This window comes from Podarcis erhardii (genome assembly GCF_964252035.2).
Source record: "Podarcis erhardii genome assembly, chromosome: 7".
Lineage (NCBI taxonomy): Eukaryota > Metazoa > Chordata > Lepidosauria > Squamata > Lacertidae > Podarcis > Podarcis erhardii.
The window spans coordinates 80,822,089-80,846,065 of record NC_138511.1 but is presented as its reverse complement, the minus strand read 5'-3'; the positions used below and the strand labels follow the sequence as shown (position 1 = coordinate 80,846,065).

The window sequence follows — 23,977 nt, the reverse complement described above, 5'->3', positions numbered from 1 at the left end:
GTCTGATGCTGACAAAGTGAGGCATCTAATCATAAGCCTGCATTTTTATCAAAGCTTATATCTTTGATCAGGGCCTGTATCTTAAAAAGAGCTTAAAGATTTTCAAATGTTTATGCCAGGCAGAAGACCAGCTGCCTAAGAACCTTGGCAATGTTTTTCCTCCTGGACAAGGGCCCCCCCTTGATTTATAGCAGAAAACAATTCTCAAAGTCAAAAAGGGAATTACAGGCTGAGAACCAAGGTTACACTGACCCTACATATTACAGAATATAAAAAAGGCTGAGAAAACAAAATTAAGAGTTGATAAATAGTAAAATAAAACCATGTGCCTCCCATTAAACTTGAGCCATATTTTCCTAAGGTTGAAAGGTCAAGAGCAATGGAAAAGCATCTGGCTGGCAGAAAAGGAGGGAGCATTTTGGGAAATCTTTTTCTAAAGTTGTTTCTTTCTTAAACTGAGATTCTCTTACTCTGCAAAGATTTCTTTTCCTTTTAAAAGGTTATTTATGTTATGTATTAAATATATTGGCTTAAATGTAATTATGCAAAGGATTTAGAAACTAAGAAATGTTAAATCCTTATGCTAGATTCTTATTTCATATAGTTGGAAGAGATCACAGGGGCCATCAGCCACCAGCCCAGCCCCCCTGCCAAGCAGGAAACATCATTAGAGCACACATATGGTTGTCAGGCCTTTGTTTAGAGACCTCCAAAAGAAGGAGATCTTTCAATGATGATGTGAACTCAAGATCCTTGAAGATAAAAAGTTAAGATTAACCATCTGTTTTGGAAGGCAATAGGGCAAGGAGGGCAAGAGGTGAGCTGGTAATTAAGGTTCCTTGTTGAGACACATGTAAGATATATGACTACTTATTTGTCATTTATAGATAGAAGAATATATAGCTTTTTGTTTCCCATAAAAGGGAAGGGAAATGGGTGTATCTTTTGTGATTGGTTCTAGCAAACAGCCAATAGGAATTTCAACCAGGCTGATTGGACAGAGGCAGCCACAGGAGGAGCAAGGGGGCTGGATTAAGGAAATATAAGTGCTGGCCAGAATGGCAGGAGGCCAGGCCAGAGCTTGGTAACCATATACCACTGTGCCTCTCATTTATTTGTCTGACAAATAAATTACTATTTTAATTTCTCTATTGCTGCGTTGAATATTTCATTCCAGCTAAGCATTAACCACAAGCAGGGTGCTACAAAAGGTTATGTCAGGAAGCATCACCAATGATGCCTGTGCTGATGCCTGTCTGTTACTCCTTTTTTCATAGGAGCAGCTGTGCGCATTTGGATTGTTGGCCACAGCATCATGCACTGAGCTGGCAAGCACCCTGACGAGTCTGGACTGGCCTTCCTGCCCATGTTTCTAGCTCCAGTCCGCATCTGGATTGTGGGGCACAGCATCGTTTACTGGGCTGGCATCAGAGCTAGGCAGTCTGGAAGGGGACTGGGTCTTGGCCTCCCGCAGCATGTGCAGGTGTTGTAGATGTCCAAGCACAGAATGCAGTGGAGCGAATTCATCCCACTAATTAAGCAGAGGGTGCTTTTGGATGGCCCCCCCATGGCAATTGTGGTTCAGCTGGGGGAGAACGATGTGACAACTTATGATTGCTTTACTTTGCGCACCACGATTCAGAGAGACTTGGGGGAATTGGTGACCTTAATACCCACAGTTAAAATATTTTGGTCACAATTGCTGCAAAGGCACAATTGGCACGGCATTTCTCGACCTGAGGCTGCTGAAAGGGCCAGGAAGCGCATTACTTCCGCAGTGTGTAAGAAGGTGGCGGATTTGGGTGGATTGGTTATTTCCCGCCCGGATATTACCTTCAAGGCTCTGGCCCTTTACCACAATGATGGACTACATCTCTCTGTACTAGGAAATGATGTTTGGTTGGATGTGGTAACTGCAAGGTTGAAGGTTGGGTTGGGATTGTGAGTGGTTGGCGGCGAGCGTAAAGGGCTCGATTGGTGGTTAGGCATTGGTTATAAATTGGTGGAGGAGGGGTTAGGATAGGCTGGGCCTGCCCCTTGCTGCGGAAAGGGAATTCTGTTAAAGGAATCCTGGGGCTTGCCATCTTTTCGTCCAATCCCTGGAATGGGACCGGGGCTGGCAAGCTTGGGGAGCATGCGGATGAGAATTGTTTTTGGGTTTTTTTTAAAAAAAGATATTTATTGAAGTTTTAAAGGTTATACAGAAAAAGAAAAAAAACTAGCAAAAACAAAACACAAACACAGAAAATAACAGATATAAAAAATACAAAATACAAAACTAAAAACTATTTAAAAACAAATAAAGTTTCGTTCCCTTATTTTCTTATAACTTACTTCCCCGACCTCCTCATACCTCCCCTTTCTGTATTCCAATTTCTAATTATTAATTCAGCAAATCCTCTCCCTTAATTTTCATTTAATTTTTAACCTTTCTTTTCTTTTTACTTAATCATTACAGCTGAAAACCACTTAGTTTCTAAACCAACATCATTCTAACATTCATTAATTTTGCAATATTTCCTAAGATAGTCCTTAAATTTCTTCCAATCTTCTTCCGCGGTCTCTCTTCCCTGGTCTCGGATTCTGCCAGTCATTTCTGCCAGTCCCATGTAGTCTATCACCTTCATCTGCCATTCTTCCAAGGTGGGTAGATCTTCTGTCTTCCAATACTTTGCGATGAGTATTCTTGCTGCTGTTGTAGCATACATAAAGAATGTTCTATCCTTCTTTGGCACCAATTGGCCGACCATGCCCAGGAGAAAGGCCTCTGGTTTCTTCAGGAAGGTATATTTAAATACCTTTTTCATTTCATTATATATCATTTCCCAAAAAGCCTTAATCCTTGGGCACGTCCACCAAAGGTGAAAGAATGTACCTTCATTTTCTTTGCATTTCCAACATTTATTATCAGACAAGTGGTAAATTTTTGCAAGCTTGACTGGGGTCATGTACCACCTATAAATCATTTTCATAATATTTTCTCTTAGGGCATTACATGTCGTAAATTTCATACCGGTGGTCCACAACTGTTCCCAGTCAGCAAACATAATGTTATGACCAATATCTTGTGCCCACTTGATCATGGCTGATTTAACCGTTTCATCCTGCGTATTCCATTTCAACAGCAAGTTATACATTTTTGACAAATTCTTAATTTTGGGTTCTAACAATTCTGTTTCCAATTTTGATTTTTCCACCTGGAAGCCAATTTTCTTGTCCAACTTATAAGCCTCCACTATTTGATAATAATGAAGCCAGTCTCGCACTTTATCTTTTAATTTCTCAAAACTCTGCAATTTCAGTTTATCCCCTTCTTGTTCCAGAATTTCCCAATATTTCTGCCATTTGGACTCCATATTGAGTCTTTTCACAGCCTTTGCCTCCATTGGCGACAACCACCTTGGAGTTTTATTTTCCAACAAGTCTTTATATTTAATCCAAACATTATACAATGCTTTCCTGACAATATGATTTTTAAAAGCTTTATGAGCTTTAACCTTGTCATACCACAAATATGCATGCCACCCAAAAATATTGTTAAAACCTTCTAAATCCAAAATGTCTGTATTCTCAAGAAGCAGCCAGTCTTTCAACCAGCAGAAAGCTGCTGATTCATAATAAAGTTTGAAATCTGGCAGGGGAAATTCCCCCCTTTCCTTTACATTAGTTAAAATCTTAAATTTTATTCTGGGTTTCTTGCCCTGCCAGACAAATTTAGAAATGTCTTTTTGCCACTTCTTGAAACAGTCCATCTTGTCCACAATTTGCAATGTTTGAAACAAGAACAACATTCTAGGCAATACATTCATCTTTATAGCTGCAATTCGACCAGACAAGGAAAGCTTCAAATTTGACCAGATTTCTAAATCTTTTTTCACTTCTGTCCAACATTTCTCATAGTTATCTTTAAATAAATTCACATTTTAAGCTGTCATATTAATCCCCAAATATTTCACTTTCTTAACCACAGTTAGACCTGTCTCATTCTGAAACCTCTCTTTTTCGATAGCTGTTAAATTTTTCTCTAATACCTTAGTTTTTAACTTGTTCAGTTTAAATCCTGCTACTTGACCAAACTCTTGAATTAATTCTAAAACCCATGCGGATGAGAACTGAGGGTCTGTGACTCAGCTCCATTTCTCCCCGATTTGCTTTCCCCCGCACTGTCTTTCGGTGGTGCCCGGAAGTCAGTTCTGTCCCCAGGCGGGGGAACAGATAGTCTTAACCAATACTTAAACAACCACTCACGGTTTTGTATTTAAATAAAGTTGTGGCCAAAATTATGCCAAAAACCTTAAACAAAAATTAAGTGTGCGTTGTGAGTTATTTGGGGGGTGGCTTGGGGACCTCGACATGCAACACCCTTCATCCGAGGATCACAGGGTGCTTTACAATATAAAAACACAAAAATGTAAAACATAGTAACATCTTCTGTCTCTCAAAAATATAGTTTGAGGTAGCTTCTTGAATTTGGCCTCTCAAAAAACTCAGCCTTCTCCCATTTATGTGCAAATTTTACTGGAAATATCCTAGAATATTTACATGGTTTTGTTGATTCTTAAAAAAACAACTTGAAGAAATAGCCTGCTAAATTCAGTTGTTGAAATCCCTCCCTCATATCACCCATTTAGCTGCCCAAAATCAGTAAGCAGCATACTGTCCCCAAACTTTGCCCCCAAAGACCACTTGCCTGTTGTAGTAATTATAATGTGAGGTGCAAAATGCTCTTGGGTTTTTAATTCTTCCTTTATTACTTCCTTTATTTATTTTACTGTATTTTATTACTTCATATGAACTTGCTCTGTGAAGTGAACATTCATGACCCCCATACGAGCCTTATCTTTTTCCAGGGTTGCCAGTTCTTCTTACCATCTCCTTCATTCATTTCTGTAATTTCTACACTACCCTTGCCTCTTAAAAATATAGTACAAGGCAGATTCTTGAGTTGGGCCACTGAATCAACTCAGTGAATATCAGGTATAGATGGATGAACTCTCTTTGAGTGCTTACCACTTTGTGTGTAGAAAAACAAGTCTGTCTTCTCCCATTTATATCCAAATTTCAACAGAAACATCCTCAACTATTTACATGGTTCTTAAAGAAACTAAATTCAGTGCTTCCATTCTTTTTCTTAAATCTTTTTCTTAAATCACCCATTAAGCCCCAGAATATGTTAGAAAGCATTATATAGATCTCAATAAGAATCATCTTGATTTTTGTGTGTGGAGATGTAGTTATTTCCTTCCAATTCTCTCTCACAGGTGGCTCTAAAAAAGGAAAATTTGTAGTGGGGTGTACTCCAAATTGTACCGAAGAGAATTACAGTTTCACTACAGTAGACGGTTACTTACAGACTATCCGTGAGTGCTGTGCCGATTTTCTCTGCAATGATGAAATACATGATACTGGTAAGTAGCTGCATGCTTTTAGAATTATATATCTGTATATATTCCTAAACATGAATAGCATTGAGTGTCAGGGAACTGACATCAGAGCGAGAGGCGGAGGCAGGGCTCCAGAGTGATGCCGGAGAGGGGACCAGCAGGGGGGAAGGAATTCAGCGCAACACCAGTAGAGAAGGGAGGGAGATGGAGGAATTGGAGACTGGTCTCCAAGACCCTGCATCAGAGACTAGTGGAGAGAGTGCTGGCACACCCCTGCCTTCCCCTTACTTGCGCAGACGAGTTCCGCACAGGGAAAGTAGGAGGAGACTTGGCGTCAAACAGCTCTTATGTTGGAAGAGGTTTAAGAAACGCCCACTGACGGATTCTGCAAGCGACTGACCGGCCACGGAGTGTGTGCTGTCAGCCGAGGCATGGTGAACCAGGCAATCGGACACAACTAGCAGGCAACTTACGCACAAGTAACCCCTTACAACCATTACATTGAGGTTTCAAATTTCTTCCTTGGTTGGTTATATAGAAATGACACTATTCTAGTCCTTGATTCATTTCCCTAGTTTAAATGGGAGAGTGTTAGAATCAGCATCACAACCTGTGTTTCAAAGAGAAAGCATGTGTACTGCCCAAAAGCATTTATTGGCATCATTTACTGACGATACTTGGGTGTGTGAATCACTCCGGATGCATTTTGGGTACTAGAGAGGTGGAAGGAGAGAATAATACATTTCCTCCATGCTCCTTGCTATTCCACTTAGCTCTGGGAGTTGTCCTGCTGGGAAGAACTGGGGAGGAAGTGAGTGGAGCCCTCAGTTGCTGCTGATGGCCCCCCAGCCAGAGAACTACAAAAGCAGCACTGCTGAGAAAAAGGGTGTTGGGATTGTGATGATGGTTTCCTCAGTCAAGGTTTTAAAATGGCCTCCTGCATGGGTTGGATTGTCTGAGTGTACTGCTTGGTGAAAGGAAGGAGTATTAGGGAAGTGGAGTGTACACTTGTTTGTACACAAACAAAAGAAAATATGATTATGAAAACCTTTCGTCCATGCATACACCCATCTTCTCCAGTTTCTATTTAACAATGTCTTTTCAGTCTGGGTGTATCAGAATCATTCATTTCTTTTTCTTACAAAAGTCCAAGAAAGTTTCCCTAATTGTTCATATTATTAATAAACGTTAACCTTTTTCTTTTCTTTTTCTTTTACCTGTATTAATTACCACTACCATTACTCTGTCTTGAATAATACTAAATTCCATAAAATGTCCATATTAAAGTCTCTCAGTTGTGATCACACATTGGGTCAGTATTCAATTTTTGTTTCTCATTATAATTTGTTGGTTCATTTTCCAGTTCTGTATATTGTGTTCCATTTCTTTTTGTGTTTATGATAGCATCCCAAATTTCTCTTCTTGGACCTTCCATTTTCATTTTTTTTCTTCAGCCTTCTCCCATAAAAAGTACCATATTGGCTCCGGATTGTATGCAGAATACTTTTTCTCTGCTAGAACTAAAGAAAGGCCAGGACTGAAGTCCCAAAGCTTTGTCCCTTCTTGACTCCATCAGTGTCAAAAGCAGATTATTCTCCCAATCAGCATTTGTGATTTTCTCTTCTACTTCTCCAAATTCTTGTATGGAAGTCATTTCGATTTCCGCAAGACGATCTGCTTCCTTCAATTGAATTATTTCCTGATGCAGTCCTGCCAACTTTTCATCAATTTGGTTTGAAGCCTCTGCACATTCCCCATTTCCATTTCCCACATTAGAGTCCTCTGGCTCATTCTTTTCATCATCCTCTGACTCGTTTCCTTCTTCATCAAATATTGTTCTGATCATTTTTAATTGTTCAGCCATCAACGGTTGAACACTACCAACAGTCACTGGATGATCCAAATGTGCCTTTGGCATAAGAGATACTTTTAATGTTCTGAAACATATTAGCCACTTAATCCATTTTAATGTTTCCTCACAGAATTGGACTTCCATAAGTGTGACTGTGTTATCTTAAAGCAGATTCCTTTCTCATAGCTAATTATGGCTGTGTCACTTTCATTTTCTCCAGTTCTTTAGTGGCAGAGAACAAACAAAGACACAAACAAAAAGTATTATGGATTATGGATTTTTTACATACCGGAGTTCCTATCTTATGTTTTAATCTTTCTTGTCCACCATAAATCAAGCTTTCTTCTCTACTTTAGACACTTTAAGAATTAGTTTCCTTTCTGTTTTCTCAACAAGAGAAAGTGGTACCCACAGATTTTCAATTGTAGATTCACCCCAGCAAATGGAGGGGTGTCTCTCTTTACAATGTCATTGTCCAAGAGATGCTTTTAAAAGAGAGGGTGTGATTCTTATAAGGCAATTTTGTGGCATTTGGGCATGATGGCCAGCTCATTCTAAACCCTGTCCAAATTGTGAGGCCTAGGCTGTAGAAAAATTACCTTGATCCCAACATCTTGGAGCTAACTCCCAGATCATCCTTATGTCCAGAGTGATTTAATAGCCAGTCTATTTGTTTGACTATTATCAATCACCATGTAATTATCTTCTGTCAGGCAGAGCTAGCAGAGAAATAACCACCGTGCCTCTCTCCAGGAAGTCCTACACTGTTACCTGGTGTTTATGTGTTTGTGTGTGTGTGTGTGTGTGTGTACACATGCAGAGACCTGGAGCCTCTTTTAAGTATTAAGTGTATATAAATGTATTACATACAAAATAATAATAGTAATAAATAAAATGCACAAAAACACATTTACACACAAACATACACATATATATTCTTCAATAGGTGACAGTACAGTTTAGAACAACGTAACAAAGAAAGAACATAATGTACGTACATAACATTATATACATAAATATATTTAATAGTAATAAGAAATACATGCCACAATGCATAATGGAAGATAAGCAATGCAGAAAAAGCAACAGTGGCAAATTAGCTACATTGGCAACCCAGCACTATACTTTACAAGTCGTCCACTACAATGTACAACTCTTTTTTGCCCATTTCAGTTGCGACTTTAAAATATAACACATATTTTAAAACAGTATCAGTATGAATATTAAGAGAAGAAATGAGAGAAAAACTATCAGCAGCATATTTCTCTCTCTTGAAAGCTAGCTCTTAATCCCTTCTCCTGCCAAGGACAGATAGCACCCAAAGCAGGAAACACCAAGCAGAAAGAAACTGCTGTTAAAGTTGCCCTTTCAGGGTCAACCTACCAGGGCTGGCTAATCACAGGACGGTCTTCCACCTGAAATCTATCTGTTCTCTCTCTTCCCATCCCAAAGCACACAATAAGACAGGTGAAGTCCAGCACCCCAGTTGCTGGCACCTCTGTCTAGTTTTTCAAGGTAGTAACCAAATCTGCTTGTTTAATGCCAGAAGCAGAGTGCAGTGGAGAATACTGCAACCACCTCTGAGAATTATAGAACTGTAATGTAGGAATTTTTATGGAGATATATGGGTTGGATCTAGGTGTTAACTGTAGTCATTGCTTTTGATAGACACAGAACGTGTTCGCAATCGGCGAAAGTGTGAGGCCTGTCGTGCATCTGGTTCAGAAGGTTGTCTGGACTTGGAAACTATCAGTTGTTATGGGAATGAGACTCAATGCATTTCATTCATCCTTGTTCATAGTAAGTAGCATTGCCTGCCCAGGAGTGGGAGAGGAGAAACACAGCCTGCCAGGGTGCATGGGTTGCTATCATTCTGTTTGTGGCTTCATGCCAGAAAATAGTTTGCATGTGTGTTGCGGGGGCAGGTTTTACTTTTCTTGAAAATATTACAGTGTTAAACTCACTTTTGCTTCATATTTATATAGATGAGCCTGTATATTTCGGTGGGGGGGGGGTGAGAAAGAGAGAAATAATCTGTTTGTTAATTTACATGCGAGACTGTTTTTTAAAAGAGGGTTTTTGTTAGCCTTTTTTGAAAAGTAAAAGCAGCCATGGAGCTCTGGAATGCAATTTCAGTGTGGATTGGGCCCCTCTCCCATAATAACTAAAAGAGACTTTAGTTAATTGTTTTCTACATTTTAAACATATGTGTGATATTCAGCTATACAACTTTTAGAAGACATCTGACAGCAGCTGGGGCAACCCATTCAGGTGGGCAGGGTAATAAGAATAAGAATAAGAATTCATCTCATGATGTGATTCTGACATGCTTTCTATACTTGTGCAATACCATTAACAATAACAACAAAGTTCCTATTCTCTCTCTTCTGCACAAACCCACATCCGTTATTACCCATTACTCCTGTGACCATGCCCCTTTCTCTTTACCAGATAACAGTTTGGTTCCTGATGTATCTTATAAAGGCTGTGCGACCCCATCTTTTTGTGAGTTGGCAAGGACATCACCATATAATGGATACTTTTTGGGCACTATAACCCAGGCAAGATGCTGTGACACTCTGCCTTCCCCACAGCGGCTTAACTTTGAAGGGTAATTAGGAGAGGAGAATACCTTCTTCCTTTTGGAGTCCACCACTTAATGGAGGTGGAGGTTGCTTGTCTATGGTGGGATTGCAGAGCGACTGGGATTCACAGGACCCTTGATTTTGAGTCCTCTATTTTGGAAATGTGATGCAGGGGTTAGAGAAGCTAAAGTAGAAATATGGGTCTTGGGGGCTTTGTCTCATGATATATGGGTTAAATTTTCCTTTGTTCACAATCAAAATAAATTATTGTTGCTGAAACATCTGTGTTGTGTTTCAGTATTTATCTAATTAAGGATATTTGGTCATGGTGTTGGGGAAGGGCAATGTTCTTAGAAGGATCAAATTGGTAATTGTTATTTTATAGATTGATCAGTATATGTAAGAATAGAAACATATAACAGAGACACTGTATCAGTTATTGCTTTTGTAACTTTTAAAACCAGTTTCTGCAAGTAAAGCTTTAAAACTTACCTTTGTGTGATGTGAATTTATTTCTATACAACGGTCAGATCAGAAAGAAGATTTCCACTAGCTCCTCATTTCTTCAGCTGACACTCCTCTGGCCCAGGGGATCGTTTGATGAGAGGGAGAAGCAACTTGGTCACTTCAGCCCGTTGTGTACCCTCTTCTCACACTCAAGCACTGTAAAGCAATCACTACCCCACCCCATCTGTTGTAGCTAATCAAGGTACACTCAATGTACTTCTTTTGTAGCTGACAACCACATCTCTCTGTTATGTGAGGGGTGGAAACTGCACCCCCTTCAAAAATCTCCCAGTTGGGAAATTGGATCTAGCCCTCTAGTTTTCAGCACCCTCATAGCAATTTTTACAACTTGGGCATTTGATAGGTTTAGTCTTAATCTGAGCACTGATTGCAGTCTCTGCCTGCCCCCTCCCCCAAATGGGGTATCCAGAGGAGAAGCTTCTGTTTGTATGCCCATGTGGTGGCAACGGGCCACAATACTCCCCACGTGCAATCCAGTGGGGGTATTACCCCATTATGTATGTCAGGACCTCCTCAGCCCAGACACTGAGATCCAGCACCAAGGTCCTTCTGGCATTTCCCACACTGCGAGAATTAAAGTGCAGGGAACCAGGCAAGGGGCCTTCTCAGTAGTGGCGCCCACCCTGTGGAAAGCCCTCCTATCAGATGTAAAGGAGATGAGTAATTCTATATATTTTAGGAGACATCTGAAGGCAGCCCTGATTAGAGAAGCTTTTTAAAGTTTAAGGTTTACTTTGTTTTTATATATGCTGGAAGCTGCTCATAGTGGCGGGGCAACCCAGGCAGATGGACAGGGTACAAAGAATAAGAATAAGAATAAGAATAATTCCTCATTTCCAGTTTACCCCAACTCTGAGTTCTTCTGGCAGGAGGGTTGGAAGGGGTGGGGTCTACCCAATGCTTATGTCAAACCACTTACATCTGTAATCAATAATGTTGTCTGATTTCACCCAAATATCTGTTGCCATGCCTCCTCTTCTTGGTATTGGTGATGCCTGAAAGGAAAGTGGGGATGCATTGCCACCCAAGTAAATACTGATAGGGTTGCATGGCTGGCATGTTTTCCCCACTTACTTTGGATTTAATTCTCCCCAAAAGCCAAGAGAGAGAGAACCCATAGACTGTCTCAGATAAGCAGAGTGGAGGATGAGGCTCATTCTGAAGGATGATGCTGGGTGATGAGGCCCAGGTTGACGTGGCCTCAGGTAACCACTTACAAAAATAGATCAGATGACACAGTTAAGGTACAACCCATTCTACTCTTGCTGGTAATGTGATGCAATATGGGAACATCTGAACAAAGTTCCTGCAAGGGATTTCAACATAGGTGTATAAAACCTTTTTAAACCATACCAATGATTACAATATAAACAGCACAGCTGCAGCTCTTCATTAAAACCAGAAAGTTACCAAAAACCTGTTGGGACAAGAAAGTATGCACCTGCTATGAAACAGGCTGTGCACTGTCATGGTGCCTTCTGACCCAGATACACACTGCTGGGGTCATGCCAAGTTTTGTCACCTGAGCTGTATCTCCTGAGTTCTGCAATTCAGGATCCAGCTCAAGTCCCCAATCACAGCAATGGATAGCACCAAACCTGGTGGTTGAACCCAACTTCACACCCCATCCCAGGTCTGGATTAGTGATTGCAGATTCCTGGTGAGTGCACTAGAAATAAGATGGGTGCTAAAAATATACTCCCCACATGTCAAAAGGCAGCGTAAAGAGGTGCCAGATGCACTTCCATGGGGAAGGAATCCCCGAATTTAGGGCCCTCTAAAGTCCTGATACTGTCACAACAACTGATGACAATCCCAGGTACATCTTCCTTCCCCAGCAGAATATTTTTAAATAATATCAAGCCCTGGCAGATATTTAGAATCTCCGCGGAATGGTAGAAGCAGAATTGCCAATACAGTGGACGCTTGGGTTGTGAGTGTGATCCATGCGGGAGGCACGTTCACAGCGATTCGGTGCTTTTGCGCATGTGCAAAGCAGGATTTAGTGGTTCTACGCATGCACGAGCACTGAAGCCCAGAAGTAACTCATTCCGATACTTCCTGGTGCGGTGCGGTGCGGTGCGGTGCGCAACCCAAAAACACACAACCTGAAGCGTCTGTACAGCCAAGAAGAGATAATGGCTTTGCCAGTGTTTGATGCCTTCATTCTAGCCTGCAAACTTTTGCCATGTACAGATCCTCCTGGTTAGTATTGGGAAGGATTGCATTCACTCTGGATTTGGAGGCAAACGTCTGATATGCCCTTCCCAGCCCAGTGTTTAGAAGGTTCAGAGAACGGTAAGCTTGCCTAAAGCCAATATCACGTATAGTCAAAGCACATTGGGTGCAGTGGTGGGTAGGATAGCCAAAACTTTCCCCTCTGGATACCCACTCCCTTGAAGTGGTAACTTCAAGACTTGGTTACTGCAGCATGCAGGGGGCTGCCCATGCATCAGGCTTGGAAGCTGCAGCTAGTCAACTCTCAACACCCCCACCAAAGGGCTCTGACACAATCTCTGAGGACACGTCCAAGGCCTTGCAAGGCCCATCTGAGCCCCTGCGAAGCCTCAGAAGTGATGTTTGAGGCCCTAACAGGCCTCCAAATGAGGTTTCGGGTATAAACCGGAGGTCTTGTGAGGCCCCAGAAACACCTCTGCGGTGGCGCCAATGTCATGTGACATTATGATGTCACAATGTCATGACATCACATTATGTTGCAGGTGCCATTAGACATCCATAATCTGGGGCCCACCTTGACACCCTGGGCCAGAGTGCTCATAAGCAGCAGGCTGCTGGCATCGTGTGGCTCTGTGGATGAGCCAGTTGCACTGGTTGCCAAGCCAGTCCACATTCAGGTTACTTGTGTTTATTTTTCCAGATTCCTGAGCAATGTGAGCCCAAAGTACATTGAAGACAGCACAATCCCTTATGCTCCACCTTAAGCAGCGAGATCCTCTGGTGGAACAATTCTCCCTATACCCCTATACCCCTGAGGATTAGCCTCCAAGTCAGATCAAGCCTTTCGTGTGACAGACCCTGCCAGGTGGAAAGCCCTGCCAGTTTTGACAGGAATCTATAGCAGCAAATGGTCTTGGTGGAGGCCTCATGCCATCTCCATAGAGCTGTGGGAACCCACGCTCCAATGCCTCAGCCCTGCCACTGTGGAAGTGGGCTCCAACAGAGGCCCAGTTGATGCTAGGGCACCTGAGAGCAGTGGCAGCCAGTGGAGGCCTAGCAGCACACACATGACGTGATGTGATGTCACGATGCACATGCATGCCACTGGGCACCCACAGTCTGGGAGTAAAACTTAGCCATTGTGACTAGTATGCCTAGACAAAGCCACCTCACTTGGTAGCCATCATTACATCTTGTGGGAATGAAACTCATAGCTTAACTACGGACTTTTTGAAAAAGGACTTCCTTTGTCCTGAATTATTCTGTATTTGGCTTCATTGGGTGTCCCTGAGTTATTTATTATGAGAGAGGGAGAAAAACATCTATCACTGCATCAGTGTGAATTCTGATTCTTATTTACAGATATATTTTCTACCTTTGAATAAAACTTCCAATATCATGATGCTACTATACAAGTCTATGGTGTGACAATATCAGGAATATTGTGTACAGTTGTCTCACCTCATAGAAGATATTGTAGAGTTGTAAAAGCTTCAGAAAATGAGTATCAAAAGGAGTTGAATAACTATACAACTTCTCTCTGTGCTCCTTTCAGCTGTTGTTCCTCCTCTGGTGACTGCTATGGATGCAGGCCCTTGGGAATACTGCCATCTTCCGTTCTTTGGACATGACAAAGCCAGTGTAGATGTCGCTGAAACAGGAGTGTGAACGTACTGGGAATGTGGACCTTCATTTAGAGTTTATTCAGACTTTGGCTTCCTGAGATCAAGACTGGTGACACCAAATTGGAAATGAGAAATGGGTGGAAGAAAACAGAAATGGATCTCTTTCAGGGTCAACACTTCTAGTGATTCCTGTGCTGATCGGGCCACCCTGTTTGGGCTTGATATACTTCTCATGAGACTGGGCCACCTGCCTATTACTTTCATCACAGCTGAGCAACCTGTGGCCTATGGGCCTCATGCCAGCCACAACAGGTTGCCTATGTCCCATACCTGTGGATTCACTCCTTGTCCTGTGTTGGTAATTGTGCTTCCCTCAGCTGGCCAAGGAGCTGTTTCCCAAGGCTGATGAGCACAATTTTCATTGTAAGCAAGGTGGAAGCCTCTCCTGGTGCACCTTTCTCCCCATAGCCCTCATGCTCTCCTGATCAACCCAACAGCTATTTGTAGGGCTGATGGGAGCACACTTACCATCACCAATAATGTGGGCTTTGTGTGGAAGTATGTGATGTACTTCTGAAATCGCACTGTGTAGTTCAATTCCCATCTGATTGGGAAGAATTAAGAACACACAGCCAGATATCTGGGCAAGAAGGATTGGGGAGATAGAAGAGGGAGGTGTGCATATTTACATGCATCTTTCAATCCATCAATGTTTGTGGATCTTGAAAACCAACAAGACTGCTATATGATGGGACTTCCAAAATCCCATTCTGCACCTCGCTGCCCAACTGATTGGTCGGGAAGGGGGAAATATGATGGGATGTCAGGTTTCTTCCAATCTCAGTATGTTGAGGTGGGAGAAGTGTGTGTGAGTGCATATGTGATTGTGAATGGGAATAAGGCTGTGTATCTGTCAATTTCTGAGTTTATTTGTGTGAGAGAGATGGGAGAAGTGTGTGTGTGTGTGTGTGTGTGTGTGTGTGTGTGTGTGTGTGTGTATGTGTGCATGCAGCCCCTGTCCTGTGGGAGTTAGACCTTACAGAGTTATGCGGAAATGAACCCAGGTGTTTGACCCTTTAATCAGATCCTCTTTCCCTTCTGTAAAAACTGTTCAAGGCACTCTCTTTTAAAGTTTAAATACATTTTGCATACATTTGTGTCTAAGATAAGTATTGTTACAGACTGACTATCTCTGAGCAAACAGTTCAGCTGCTCTCACACAAAAGACAATTAATAAGTGCCACTGCTGTACCACCTGACATAACTACCTCACATGTATGACATGTCTGGTTTGGGGGACTGCATCCAACAAAGGCTGAGATCATGGCCTTATTTCTACTGTGAATGTTGATGCCATTTCTCAAAGAATGAGCTGCTCAATGGAGTGGCACTGTTTCCTCCTTGGTCCTCACAGCAGTGGCAGCTCTTTTCTGTCACAGCGCTTTTGACCCTGGAAACAAGCACAGGGGTGTCAACTTGAATAAAATATTAAGGAGGCCAAGGTAAGCTCCACCCCACATAATTGATCACAAGATATGGCACACATATACCATTTGAAAGGCAACAACCATCATATATACTGTACCTACAGATGGTTTTCATTTATAAACTACTTAGAGACTTGGAGTCTGCTTTAAGTATTAAGTAGGATATAAATAAAATAAAAAGACCCCCAAGGTTTAGTTACTGTTTTATCTATATCCTTCATCAATAGGTCAAAGCATAGTTTAGAACATAGTAAAAACAACAGCAACAATAACATAATATACATGCATAACGTTATATACATATAGTTCATGTTGTTTAGTCGTGTCTGACTCTTCGTGACCCCATGGACCAGAGCACGCCAGGCACTCCTGTCTTCCACTGCCTCCCGCAGTTTGGTCAGACTCATGTTTGTAGCTTCAAGAACACTGCCCAACCATCTCGTCCTCTGTCATCCCCTTCTCCTTGTGCCCTCAGTCTTTCCCAATATCAGGGTCTTTTCCAGGGAGTCTTCTCTTCTCGTGAGGTGGCCAAAGTATTGAAGCCTCAGCTTCACGATGCCATTTCTCAAGGAATATAGTTTATTTCTCAAGGAATATAGTTATTTCTCAAGGAATATAGTTATTTCTCAAGGAATATAGTTCATAGAATAAGCAATACATGATGCATAATGGAAGATTATAAATGATAAGCAATGCAGGAGAAGCAGCAGTGACAAACATTGACAACGCAGTACTACACTACACAACTCACCCATTATGATGTACAACTCCTTGTCTATTCATTTCTGTTGCGACTATAATGTATAATACATATCTTACACACATACAATACACATTCATATAGTTTTAATCTGTAAACTACTTGGAGACTGTGGATCCAGAAGAGATGCTTCTGTTCATATGCCCATGTGGGGGCAAGGGGCCACAGCATTCCCCAGGTGCAATCCAATGGGAGTCATGATGTAGGTCAGGTACTCCCTCATCTCCATTTCACCCAAAAATTAAGTTCTTCCAGCAGGGGCCAGTATACAAATCTATACTGAGCCTGCGACAGAGAGATTCACAGCGTTAGCACCCCAAAATGGTATTCTTTCTCCCTTAGTTACAGTCTTGGATTCAAACAGACATCCTCTGCACATCAAGCAAATTTTGTAAATGCTCAGTTAAAGCCATTAGAATTGTTAAACTTGGCAACAGTGTGCAGACTTTGTGACCTGTTTCCAAATGTTTGTGCTAGATTAAGACTACTAATAAGCATTCCAGGAACATTAGCTTCTGTAGAGAGGTCATTTAGCAAACTTCAGCTAATTAAGAATTATTTATAGTCTCATAAAAATCTTGTGAATTTGGCCAGGCTAGGTATTGCATCCACCATTGCCAGAACAATTAGTTTTCATGCTGTGATTTGAAAGTTTTCATAAAAAAGACCAGAAAAGTTGTTTTTCTAAAGTAAATTGGATGTCTACCATATATCTATCTGCCTATCTGTCTGTCTGTTTGTATATCTATCTATCTATCATCTATCTATCTATCTATCTCTCATCTATCTATCTATCTATCTATCTATCTATCTATCTATCTATCATCTATCTATCTATCATCTATCTATCTATCTCATCCATCTATCTATCTATCTATCTATCTATCTATCTATCTATCTATCTATCTATTTATCTATCTGTCTTTCTATCTCTATATATCATCTTACTAATACTACTGTTATATGATTATCTGTTCTGCATTAAAATATAAAAAGAGGTTTCAGTGTGAATTCTTTCTCCTTATCTGTATTGTAGATGTTCACATCAAATGGGCTTTTTTATCTCTGATCTCTGTGCCTGCAGACGATCAGCCAGGACATGTACCCACAGCAGTGACCAGAGGAGGATTGACCACTGGGATGACCATAGAAAGAAGGAACACCATGGTATACCTGCATCAACCCCAACCAGACACCTTGAACTGAGCCAGCAGCAACAAAACATGTCCCTCCCTCTACATCCGCAGCAAGCGCTGTAACTCTCCAGTGGCTTGACTTCACCCCTGAAGGCACACTCTTTCATTGTCTCCTGAGACAGACAGTTGCCAATTTATTTAAATTTATTTATATTTATTATGGTATATACATTATAATATGCACACGGGCAGATGAAGACATCTGTTTGTGCTCCTGCAGATGCACCATGGCATTTCTTCTATCTGTGCTCTTATGAACAATCATTTCTCCTGTTGCAACTACTACAGATGCATGATTTGACTGTCTGCTTCCAGGCACTGTGGTCATCTGCGATGGATGGCTGTATTCATGTTGCCATGCCATGCTGCCATGTCATTTTTTGTCTTTGTTGTACAGAGTTGCTCTGCCAAGGTGCCTGGTGCTTGATGCCAGCTCGCCATAGAGCATGTCCTTGATGATCCTTCCATTTTTTTTTTTAAATAATTTTTATTGATTTTACAACATAAACAAAAAACAAATAAACATAACACGACTTCCCCGAACCTCCCCTTCACTGCATCCATATTTTAAAATTTTTAGCAATTCTTCATCCCATTTTTATATTTAATTCTCTTTAAAAAAAAAAAAAAATTCTATTTTATAAATTTCAATTTATAGCTGTAATTCTTTGTATCCAATCCCTTGACATCTTAACATTCCGAAATTTTACAACAATTTTTAAGATAGATTTTAAATTTTTTCCAGTCCTCCTCCACTGTCTCTTTCCTCTGGTCACGGATTCTGCCGGTCATCTCTGCCAGTCCCATAAATTCAGTCACCTTGGTCTGCCATTCTTCCAGAGTAGGTAATTCTTTAGTCTTCCAATACTTCGCCAAAAGGATTCTTGCTGCTGTTGTTGCATACATAAAAAAGGTCCTATCTTTCTTTGGTACCAATTGGCCGACCATGCCCAGGAGAAAAGCCTCCGGTTTCTTTACAAATGTCCACTTAAGGATTTTCTTAATTTCGTTATAGATCATTTCCCAGTAGGCCTTAATCTTTGGGCAGGTCCACCAAAGGTGATAAAAAGTTCCTTCACATTCATTACACTTCCAACAATTGTTATTGGGCAAATGATATATCTTTGCAAGCTTGACTGGGGTCATGTACCACCTATAGATCATTTTCATTATGTTCTCTTTCAAGGCACTGCATGCCGTAAATTTAATACCTGTGGTCCATAACTGCTCCCAGTCAGCAAACATAATATCATGACCAATATCCTGTGCCCACTTAATCATAGCTGATTTAACCGTTTCATCCTGTGTATTCCATTTTAGCAGCAGATTATACATTCTAGACAAATTCTTAGTATTGGGTTCTAGCAATTCTGTTTCTAACTTTGACCTCTCCTTCTGAAATCCTAGTTTTCTGTCCTGCTTAAAAGTTTCATTGATCTGGAAATAATGTAACCAATCTCGGACTTTAGGTTTCAATTTCTCGAAACTCTGTAGTTTCAACTTTTCACCATCATATTCTATAATTTCACAATATTTTGGCCAATCTGTATCCATGTTCAGTCTTTTTACCGCCTTGGCTTCCATTGGTGACAACCACCTAGGGGTTTTACTTTCAAACAAATCTTTATATCGATTCCATACATTATACAATGCTTTCCTAACAATATGGTTTTTAAAATTTCTATGTACCTTTACCTTATCGTACCATAAATATGCATGCCAACCAAAGTTATTGTCATAACCTTCCAGGTCTAGAATGTCTGTATTCTCAAGAAGTAGCCATGGTTTCAGCCAGCAGAAAGCTGCTGCTTCATAGTAAAGTTTTAAGTCCGGCAGGGCAAAGCCCCCTCTATCCTTTGCATCAGTTAGAATCTTAAATTTTATTCTGGGTTTTTTGCCCTGCCAGACAAATTTAGATATGTCTTTCTGCCACTTCTTGAAACAGTCCATCTTATCTAGGATTTGCAATGTCTGGAACAGAAACAACAATCTCGGCAATACATTCATCTTGATAACAGCAATTCGGCCTAACAAGGAAAGTCTCAATCTTGACCATATATCAAAATCTTTCTTCACTTCAGCCCAACATTTCTCATAATTATCTTTAAATAGGTTCACATTCTTAGATGTTAAATTCACCCCCAGATATTTTACCTTTTTAGTAATTTCCAAACCAGTTTCTCTTTGAAAACTGTCTTTTTCCCCCACTTGATGATCCTTCCATCTTCCGTTTTGTGTGCATAACCAAGCCAGTGTACATGTCACAGAGACAGGAGTCCAAAAAGGCTGAGAATGTGGGATTTGGAGAGCACATCTTTGTGTAAGATTGTGTGTTGCCATGTGATACCCAAAATCTTCATGACACAGTACATGTGGAAGGTCTTGAGGTGTGTCTCCTGGTAGCTGTAAGTTGCTCGTAACTTACTTTCATATAGCAATGGGCTCAACATGCGAGCATGGCAGACCTTCAACTTGATATTGGTCATAAAGATCATATTCTCCCACATCCTTTTGGAGAGGCAAGCAATTGTTGTAGCTGCCTTGCCAACACGCTTGTCCAGTTCAGTGCTGATGGAGAGCTTGCTGGTTATGGTGGAACCCAGGTAGAAAAAATATTTTATCACGGCAAGCATATGTGAGTGCCATGAGGACAACGAAACAAAGAAACAAAAAATGATTCATCTTCACTGAATTAGCCTTCCAAATATGCTTTGAAGGATACATTTTTTGAATGATTGAATATTACAAAAATGAACGTGGAAGGTCACTTGGTGAAATTATATCAAAAGGAGAGCAATACCAGTTGTTTCTTAACCCTGCTTATGACATGGGATGGAAGATGCAATTGGTAGAAGATCATGTCAATCCAAAAACACATTTCATTAATTTCAGCACTGAACTTTGTGTTCCAATGAAACATTCTATACAATTTCTAATTTCATCATTGCCCACCCCTCACTGGACCAGTTCTCCCCAACTCTACTCCCAGGCCTCCCCACTTTGGCCTATAAGTTCCCCCACATCAGCCTCATCTTCCACAAGTCACCTGCTGGCTTGTTCTGAGTCTTTCTAACCTTTTGATCTCTTCAGTGCTATGAAGGCTTTCCTCAGTACCTGCCTTCTCCTGGCCATGTTTCTCCCAGGTGAATAGGAATCTGAAATCCTGGATAGTTTCTTTCCCCTATCTGGGAGAGGATGGGGAGTGGACTAAGCTAGGAAGACTGAGATAGGTTCATTGAAGAGAAAAGAAGCTGAAAAGATTGGATGAGACCAAGAGGATCTGGGAATCCATACTCTAAATTTTGGAGGGTGGGAGAAGACTAGCAAACTTTATTTCCAGGATCTATACCCATTGATAGTAAAACAAGTACCCCCCCCCCTACATAGGCCACCTTCAAATCGAATAGCTAATTTTGAGGGCTTGGTAGAGTGTACTTCTGTTTCATGAAGTTGGCTTTAGGTAAGTTTTCACAGAGAGGTCCCTGAGTTCTGTCACACTTTGATTTCCTGAGGCCAAGATTAGTGACACCAGAAGGGAAACCAGCAGTGGATAGAACAAAATAGAAAGGAATCCCTGGTAGCAGGGGCGAAACTAGGCTTTATTTCACTCAGGCCAAAGGCCCAGTTTGGCACACACAAACCACATTCATTTGCGCGTGCGCGCACACACACACACACAAACACACACACTGCCTGGTAGTGCTTGATTTTATAGTGCTTCTTGTGCTGCTGTGGTTACCCTGTCTGGGCTTGATAAACTTCTCATGAGAGTGGGCCACCTGCCCATTACTTCCTGCACAAGTGAGCAATCTGAAGCCCATGGGCCTCGTGGCAGTTGCAACAGGTTGCCTATGTCTCATACCTGCATATTCACACCATGTCCTGTGTCGGTCATGCTCTAGGCTGGTGGTAGCGCACTTACCAGGACTGATAGTGTGGGCTGTGTGCAGAAGTGTTGAAGGAGTGGAGACCAGAGGTCCACTTTGGAGAGCCAGACTGAAGCCATTTTATAAGGAGCAAGCTAAAAGCTAAAAGCTATCTCTCTTCTGTTTGCAAAAGCATTCTTTGCAAATGCAGCAAATGTGGTCTGAGCACTTCACACCTGCTCTTTGCAAGAGGATGCGGCCAGGGGATTTTGCTAGTGGTTGAGCTCTTTCTGAGAAACTGTCCGTTTGCCCAGGATGTAGCCCACCACAAAGTTCTAAAAGCAGACTTAAGCCGAGCAACCTGTTAAAACCACAAAAGAGGAGGGGGCCAAGGAGCATTTACGGGAAACCAGTAAATAGGTCAGAAAGATTTTAAGCCATCAGTGCCACCTAGTGGATAATGCAGCCTGGAACCGAAGGGCCACCATCAATTCTTTAATTGGTTGAGTTTCAATTAATATGCATAAAGGGGAATGTTTGAGGGCTGGGTCAAGGGCTGAACTGTGCTTTTGCCAAAAGGTATAAAAGTTGTCTGCCCCTGGTGTTCGGGGGCATTCTCTCATTTTTCCTGAATGTTCCCCTCTTTGATTTTGTCTGACAAAACCAAATTGAATAAAATATTTTCTCAAAGAAATATTGCTGCCTGGATGTTTCCATTCTGGTCTAGATTCTGAATTTACAGAATCTGAAGTCTCTAACATTTCTGGTGCCACAGGTGACTCGGATCAAGGACCTTAAGTCCTCAAAAAGACCAGAAGGCAGCTCCCTTGTCCTTTTCTAGACAGGACGCAGGGGAAGAGCCAATAGGCCGCTTACTCCTGGCGCCACCGAGGTTTTTCTTCGGAGGAGGGCGAAGCCAATTTGACCCTTATGCTGGATCCTGTGAGAGGAGACAACGGATTGAAGGACCGAGGTTGGGAGAACAGGGCAGAGACCAGCCGGCTGGGGTGAGTACATGGGCAAAGGGCCCTGAGGACATAGGAAGCCTCCTTTTTTAAGGAGAAGGGACAGACTGATCACCTGTCCAGCGTGCTTGGTGGCAGTAAGGGTAGAGTTGGCCCCTGAAAACCACCCACGCTTAAGGATTTAAAGGTATAAGGAAGGCAGAAAGGAAAAAGGGGGGGAACCGGGAGGCTAGTGTGTGGTACAGCGTCCAGTGAAAGAGGCACTTGGTGCATGTGTGTGTGCAACCCCAGGGTATTCCCCTGGGGTAGAACCAATAAGTACTTCGTTTCCCAGCAGCGCGAGCTCGACTGGGCAAGGAAAATTGGGAACTGCATGTGTGTGTGTGTGGTGTTTGGGGACGCTGCACAAGGACCATATTAAATATGGGAGGGGGTGGCTCAAAAAAGTCCGGTAACTCCCCTGCAATGCATGCTGAACAATTTCAAGAAAGGATTCAGCGGAGACTATGGCGTTGTGATGATGCCAGAACGCTTGCGCACTCTGTGTGAACTGGGAAGAAACATAGAGGCTCTAGCTGGGACAGGGCAACAAGGAGTATCTCTTTGAGGCTGAGTATCTACTTAGGGAAGAGTTTCAGACTCAGATTCAGATTTGGGAGCGATGGAGGGGATCACTCCAGAGATCCCTTAGGTTATCCAAGTTAGTATACAGAACTAGAGTGTATACAAAGGTTTCAGATCTCTGGACCTCAATGAAGGCAAGAGTTCAGCCAGGCAGAGCTGGAGAATTCTCTGCTGAGCTGTGGCTTTGGTAGTAAGGCAAGCCTCCTAGTTTCTCCAAAGCCCATTACTGAACTGGGAAGCACATGAGCCTTGCAGACCTCCAATAGTTTTGATCCCTATAGTAACTACAGCTTGACCAGGGAGGTCAACCTAAATCCCAGAACTTAGTTAGGGAAGAGCTGGGTACCTCTGTGACCAGCGGCAGTTTGGAATACATCAGGGAAACCACCAGCAGCCCCTAGTTTCTCTGATGACTAGTGAGAGGTGGTCTATGGCTAGGAAATACGAAATGGTTTCAGACCTATAGAAGTTACAGTTGAGACAGGGAGGACAATTTAATTGGTGCCCTTAATCAGGCACCAGCTGGATGGCTCAGAGCTCAGGTGTGTCTCAGAGAACACTGTAACAGACCCCTGGTTTGAGGCTTAGGCAGAGGAGCCTCAAGAGAAGACCTGCATCTTTGTGGCCACCACAGTTGACAAGTTAGTTGCCACAGAAAAGGGATGAGGGAACAGATGAAGAAATAATCCGGACACCTGAAGCTGACCACAGGGTGTGAGCAGCCAAGGTCAGGTGTCTGCTGGCAGAGCTACTAGAAGTTTAAAAAAACAAAACAAAACAAAACAAAACAAAAACTGCATAAAAAAAAGAGGAAGAACTTTCTCCATTTAACTTGGATGAGTTTGTGAACATGGATGAAGTTCTAGAGGTTTACGTGATAATAGAGAACCCCACCCCACCCCCCTGGCTGAAGAAATATAAGACTGA

General features: G+C 41.9%; 1 long non-coding RNA gene across 1 annotated transcript; it reads left to right on the top strand.

The window, feature by feature from the left end:
• Positions 1–5,284: 5,284 nt before the first annotated feature.
• Positions 5,285–10,267, top strand: LOC309346277. The gene is made up of 3 exons (XR_014158558.1): positions 5,285–5,408; positions 8,905–9,036; positions 9,688–10,267. It is a non-coding gene; the product is annotated as an uncharacterized lncRNA (long non-coding RNA).
• Positions 10,268–23,977: the final 13,710 nt, after the last annotated feature.